This window comes from Theobroma umbraticum, unplaced genomic scaffold, assembly GCF_002168275.2.
Source record: "Theobroma umbraticum cultivar Fairchild unplaced genomic scaffold, ASM216827v3 scaffold_106.0, whole genome shotgun sequence".
Lineage (NCBI taxonomy): Eukaryota > Viridiplantae > Streptophyta > Magnoliopsida > Malvales > Malvaceae > Theobroma > Theobroma umbraticum.
The window spans coordinates 1,671,725-1,678,505 of NW_018397276.1; the positions used below are offsets into that span (position 1 = coordinate 1,671,725).

The 6,781-nt window shown below is 30.6% G+C and overlaps 1 long non-coding RNA gene across 1 annotated transcript; it reads right to left on the reverse strand.

The window, feature by feature from the left end:
- Positions 1-1,885: 1,885 nt before the first annotated feature.
- LOC110427579 (uncharacterized) lies at positions 1,886-2,834 on the reverse strand. Its single transcript, XR_002446286.2, has 2 exons — positions 2,360-2,834; positions 1,886-2,234 (listed from the first exon to the last, which is right to left on the reverse strand). It is a non-coding gene; the product is annotated as an uncharacterized LOC110427579 (long non-coding RNA).
- Between the last annotated feature and the right edge of the window lie 3,947 nt (positions 2,835-6,781).

The window sequence follows — 6,781 nt, forward strand, 5'->3', positions numbered from 1 at the left end:
AGCTAGGCTTAATAGAGCTTGAGGGTCTGATACCATGTGTAAAGAGATGAGGAAAAGTAATATTGAAGATGAAAAAAAGGCATGCTTATTTGCATTCAGTTTCAATGTATTTATAGTACAAGTATAGGATTGGATATATTGTTACAAAGATAAAATGTTATCAAGTTATCATATCAAAAATAAAACATTATGGAGTTATCTTATATATGATTGAGGCGAGGATAAGACTTTTCTAATATAGGTGTGTTTGACTAAATCTAACACTTTTTTTTTACTGTTAAATATATTCACATGCACATGTATGTACATATACATAATAATGAATAATAGTAGAAGCAAAAATAAATAAATATGAGCAAATATCAACTATTATTTGATAACAGTGCGTCTTTTTTCGTTGCAAATAACCCAACCAAATCAATAATTCTATAAGGATCACGACACTAAGCTCCAGCTATAGGAAATGTCAAGCTTCTTCCTTCACAAGCTCACCTTTAGAGTTATTCAGTCTATTTCTAATGAGTTCTTCCAACCCAAATGGTAATTTTTTCGGTGATGGTAATTTGGTATTTGTTTTCTAAGAATTGCCTTGAGTTAGGGACCCATACGTTTATCTTATAAGTTGAATCCCTCCCATCAAAGAGATACTACTATATCAAAATTAAAGAATTCATAAGATAATGGGTAATTATCATAATCTCATTCAAATAATGAGTAGTTATTACAATCCCATTAAAACTATATCACTTATCATGAAAACTAAAAGTTAAGACCATTAAAGATAATGTGATTTTTAATTTTAAAATGAAAAAAAATTCCAGTATTGTTTTTGAGTGTGAGTTGATTGAAAAATCATCTTATTGTGTGTTCATATCAAAAGATATATTGACCTTTTGAGAAGTTGAAATATCTTCTTGATGGATGTTCATTTTATTAGAGGATACGTTGATTTCTTGAGATGTGTTGATCTTTTGAGTAAGTGGAGTGATTGCTCTAATAAGGTTGAGTTGACTCGAACTCAACTGACTCTCTTAAAGTTATGTCCAAGTTCATCTTCATCTAATCTTTTTATTTAAAAATTATTTATTATTTAATATTAAAAATATTTTTATATTAATATTTTAACATATTGGATATAGTTTAAAATTATAATTAAATAAACAATAATTATTTAATAAAAAAATAAATCTCATTGATCCAAACTTAAAAAAATGTTATTCAAGGTTTGACTTGAGTTGAGGCAACCCCGCGAGCCTCACTAATCGTCCTTTGAACAGGTGGAATCGTGCGATTTTCTTTCGTTCCCGCAAGTAAATCAACATGCCCGCTCGAGAGGACATCAGGAAAAATTGGATGTGCCTGTGGTCCAATCATCCCATTAGACCGCACATGGTTTAACAAATGGAAAAGTGAATGAGTCGCTTCTCTCCTATATTCTCATTAAAAAGAAGGAAAAAGGGGAACTCTTCTACAAGTTTTGGACACTTTCTTTTTGATCTCTCGCTCGTTTTAATTATTCTTTCTTTTTTACTTTAAAAGAAAATAACCCATGAAAAGCTAATTTATGAATCAAAGAAAATGATGACCGTACAACCAAAGGATTTGCTCTGCTTTCCCATCCCCCTCCCCAATCCCAGACATTCAGAAAGTAAAAGATTTTCTAACGGTGATGAGTTCCTTTTCCTAGTTTTTATAATAAGAAGAAAGTTTAAAACATCAAAAGTTTATAACTAAAAGAAAAACAGAACCATTAATTTTCTGATGCTTTGATTGATCTTCTTCGCTCTTCATGTTTGCAGGGGATGAGAGAAATTTTTTCATGTATGCATGAAAGGAAAGTGAACCGAGAGATCCAAGATTGAACCATCAATCGAAGAAAGAAGGGTTGAGGCAGTTGCATCTGGCAAATCCTTAGAGATAACATTGACACAAAGCCATTTAATGATAAGAAGAAAAAGGATAAGGAAGAAGTGAAATGACAAAGGGAGCAGTGCAAGCAAAGCTGACAGCAGAAATGAACCACATGGAACACAAATGCAACTCTTGGAGACCTTAAACTGAATATGACCCATATCACTGGGATGCTGAGTTTGCCTTTGTTCCTCTTTCTGGTAAGCCATATTCACAGTTTAAGGTCTCCAAGATTTTACCCTAAATTCCAGAGGTTCATTTTCGCTGTCAGTTCTGCTCGTACTGTTCCCAACCATTTCACTTCCTCCTTATCGTCTTTCTCCCTATCATTCAATAGTTTTGTTATATACAACAGAGTTGGATGCAAAAGGCAAAGTGAAATTCATCAAAAAAGAAAAGAATCAAACCAAAGCAAAAAGTTAGTTTTAACAAAACAGTAAAGATTTACCAGGCAAATAAACTGCCTCAGCCTTCTGGGGAACTCTCGGTTCAATTTCCTCCCTTGCAGCCATGAATCATCAAGAGAGACAGAAACAAAGAGTCAATCTCTTTCCCTTGTATCTTCACAAATTGATGAGACTAACATAGGTATGTGTGTGTGTTTTATTTATAAAAAAAACATGGCTCATATGGTTTTTGATTTTTTGTGGAAGGCGTCTATCATGAGCTCAGGAAAGAAATACAAAAACTATCCATTCAATAGTCACTTTAAATTAACCACTTCTACGAAGTAAAAGTAATAGGGTTTATCCAATAGATAAGAAAGAGTTTTAATTATACGAATTAACCACTTCTATCATTTTAAGTTATTTCAATTTGTGCAATAATTACTATTTTTTAGAAATAAAAACACTTTATTTTTTATTTTTTTTTCCGACAGGGCATTCTTCGGCCACGTCATAGATTTTTAATCTTTTTCTGGATTTTATAATACATTCCATAGTTCTTGTAAATAATTCCTTACCATAACCCCAGGCCACGAATACTGTCTCACCGACCACGATTGACTCCATTTTCTTTATTGTTTTTCTTGGCGTTTCCAAATGGGATATCTCCTTTTTCCCTATGAAGATTCCGCCTTTTCTGGCAAAGGATGTCACGCTCCATGCTGCGGCCGTCCATTTGGAATTTTATGATCAATTCATGAATATTTGCGCAGTCTGCGGCTTAAATCTTTCTGCTTTAGCTACAATTATCTGAGTCCGCGATTGTGACAGCAATGGCCAGTAAGATATGGAATTAATTAGCCTTTTGAGTCTTTCACTTTTTAAATTTTTTGGTCATCCAACTTTTAAAAACAATAAATTGATTATTAATATTTATTAGTATAATTATTTTGATCATAATATTTCGTCATGCCGATTATCGTGACACATGACAAGGATTAATTTTTTAAAGAATATTTTCTAAAAATATTCTTGGGTACCATTATTGGTTTCTTTGTTTTCTCCCTTTTCTGGCCTTTTCTTCTGATCAGTGGATTCCATTTATTGGTTCAAATGGACAGCTGTTGACTCCGTGAATGGGCTGCAGTTGTATCCAACTCATTAATTTGCATTTTTTTTTTGTCGCTTTCGCTTTCAATAGGAGATGGGGAATGAATCTTTACCTATATACAGTAGCTGACAGAGTGCAAGGGAAACTGCATATGTATAGAAAGTATTTTTCATGGTTCCAAGTAACGTTTTTTGTTGTTTGAATAAGATGTTTAAAATATTTTCATTGTTTCGATAATTTGGTAAAAAAAAAAAATTTCATCCTGACTTATCTTCAATAACTTTTAACTATAACGTCATAAAAAAATTAACATTTATCAATTATATACAATATTTTAAAATATTTTTTTAATATTTAAAAGAAGGTAAATGGTTTTTAGCCCTCAAATATAAGGTATTGTTGAAAATAATCGTTTTTATAATTTTTATTTTTTTTAGTCAAAAGATAAGATTTTGGGACAAAAATACTCTTAATGATACCTCCTCATTCACGTGCATTCTCATACATGCACTATTTTGTAAAAATAAATCTGTTCAAAATTTGCTATACGACATTTTGTTAAAAGCATTCTCATGTTGCAGGAGAAGAATTTTTTGAATTTTTTGACATTAATGCAAACCCTAAACTCTAGATATGTTACATGGCAGATTTATTAAATGATCGTTTGATTCATTGTTAAAGATAGAAAAGTGTTATGAACAAGTTCAAAACAAAGTAACCAATCACATTAAAGAAGTTCGTAACAAATAGTAAGTGAATGTCAAATTTTTTGTTGTGCTTTTGAGTGGGTTTAGGGATTTGAAATGCCATATTGCTTGAGAATATGGTTTACGGTTTTGTTATTAAATGGCATTTGGTATTGCTTGAAGCTGTTGAAATGCCCAAAGATGTTACACGCCATGCCCATTTGGATCGAAAGTTGTTAGTATATGGATAGAAAATTGGCATGGCGTGTAATTTGAGGATTTCCTAAAGTGCATAAATATGACGTGTAGAAACTAATGAATTTTAGGCATTACATGTATCATATCAGGATTAAATGGATGGCGTGTATCATCTTACAAATTTGAGGCATGACTTGCATCAACATAGGAATTTTAGGCATGACATGTAAGAAATTAGTTATTAAGCATCGTGTGTACCAAATAATAATTTATAGACATGGCGTGTAACAACATAAATTTCTTTTGTAAATGTCATGTAGCTTTTATGGGTTAATTGTTCATTGCATGCAAGTTCTATGTGCATTATTGTATTTTTTTGTAGATGGATTTCAAAAAGTATGAGAACCTTGATATGAAATAAGAGGAACCGGTCATAGTGACTCCAAAGCAAGAAGATGTGAAATCAAAAATCCCCAACTGCTACTTCTTCGCCGATCTCCTACACAACATAATGCTTTGCAAAATCAATGGACCAATGCAATAGAGCATTAGTACAAAGTAACCAGTAGAACGAAGCCAAAATGGACACAATGTCCAATGATTAATCTTCATGTCTCCTATTACTAGTTGAAGCTTAATAGAATTGGCAAAGTGGGAATAGGAGACAAGAAGATTAATCATTTGGATATGCATCCATTCTTGCATCAGTTTAGGGTTGAGTGTTTAAGGCTGATAGCTGATGGTTTAGGAGAGATATGATATAAGAGAATTGGAATTCACGAAAATATGAGTGAAGTGGAATATATATAACTTTGCTGTACTACGATAACGAGTTACAAATGACTTCACTTCCATGTTGAATTATATAGGTATTCGTACAAGTTGAAAGGATCGATCTACAAAGGAAACATATAATTAAATGAATATTCAAAATGGAGCAACTTAAAAATGAAATCAGTTTTTAAATAATGTAGTTGAAGAGACATTTAGTCTCTATACATTTAATCACAATAATGAGAATCAAAACTCCTAATTTAACTATTATTGATTAAAATGAGAATTTACTGTTTTATAATAGTAGAATGATCGAAACAATAACATTTATGAGCATTGATGATCAAAATGTTATTTTTCAAAATTAAAGTGACTAAAGCTTAAAAATCTAAAAGTTAAGTGGGCAAAAAAAAAATGTATTCTAAAACAATTTCCCCATATGTACTTGAACATAAGCTGGAGCTTATTTTGATTTTTATTAGTTGTTTAAAGCTTGTTAGCCCTCTCCTTGTATTGAAAGTATCTTTCAGGTTCCAAGTAACGTTTTTTGTTGTTTGAATAAGGTGTTGAAAATAAGTTCATTTGTTTGGATAATTTTGTAAAAAATAATTTTCATCATGACCTATCTTCAATAATTTTCAACTATATCATCATTAAAATATTAACATTCATCATTTATACAATACATCCAAAGTATCATTTAATATTAAAAATTTTATATATAATATTTACCTCTTTTTTATATTTATTTTCATCATATTGTTATATTGGTTAATTTATTAAGTTAAGAAATCATAAATTATAAATTAAAAAAAGAAAAGAAACATGTTCATATGTGAAAAACTTATTTTTTATTTCATATAAGTTTTTTTCTTTAATTGAGCTTAATTATTTCATATTATATTCAAGATTTTTATGAATAAAAAATATTTTTTATTTTCTCTATATTTTTGATAAATCCTACATATATTCATATTTTACCACATATTTTAATAGGATTTATGCAAAAATTATACCTATTGAAAGTGATTTGTACTCGAGAATTTGGCTCATAAGTTGATGCATGATCCACTGTCTAAATAATAGAATTCGAATCCCATTTTCCCAATTAAAAAAATATATATCTATTGAATGTGATAGAGGTACTTATTTGATTAATTTTCTTTGTAGGATTAAAACAGAAACAACCATTACAATTTAAGGAAAATTTATGCAGGTCCAACAATAGTAGGAGTTGGGCAAAGTTAATGGAGAAGTATTGGGCTCAATTAATTTACCAAGCACTTAGCTTTTCAAAAGAAATTTGGGCCATTTAGCCTTTGTTATAAAGAAAGCCGTGCATGGATCAAAGACGCCAAGTTGCTTTGGTATTATTTTTGGCAAGTTTTTCTCCCATATCTTTTTCAGTAATGTGTGCGTAACTTTCACTCTAAAGGTCCAAACAACATGATTTTGGAGACATTGGAAATTTAACAAACAAGGCTACAATTCTTATGATTACCAGTTTGCCCAATTCAAATGGAATCAAGAAGAAAAGTTGTCACAAGTTATTGGTCAGTGTGAATCAAATTTGAGGAACGATGAACTTCTAATCAGATAAGCTCGATGTTTTAAATTTAAAAAAAGAGTTCAAATCGTGTGCTTGTGGTGAATTTAAATTCACAAGGACTTCTAAAGAGATAGATTTATTTGTGTTGCCATTATCATTATAATGG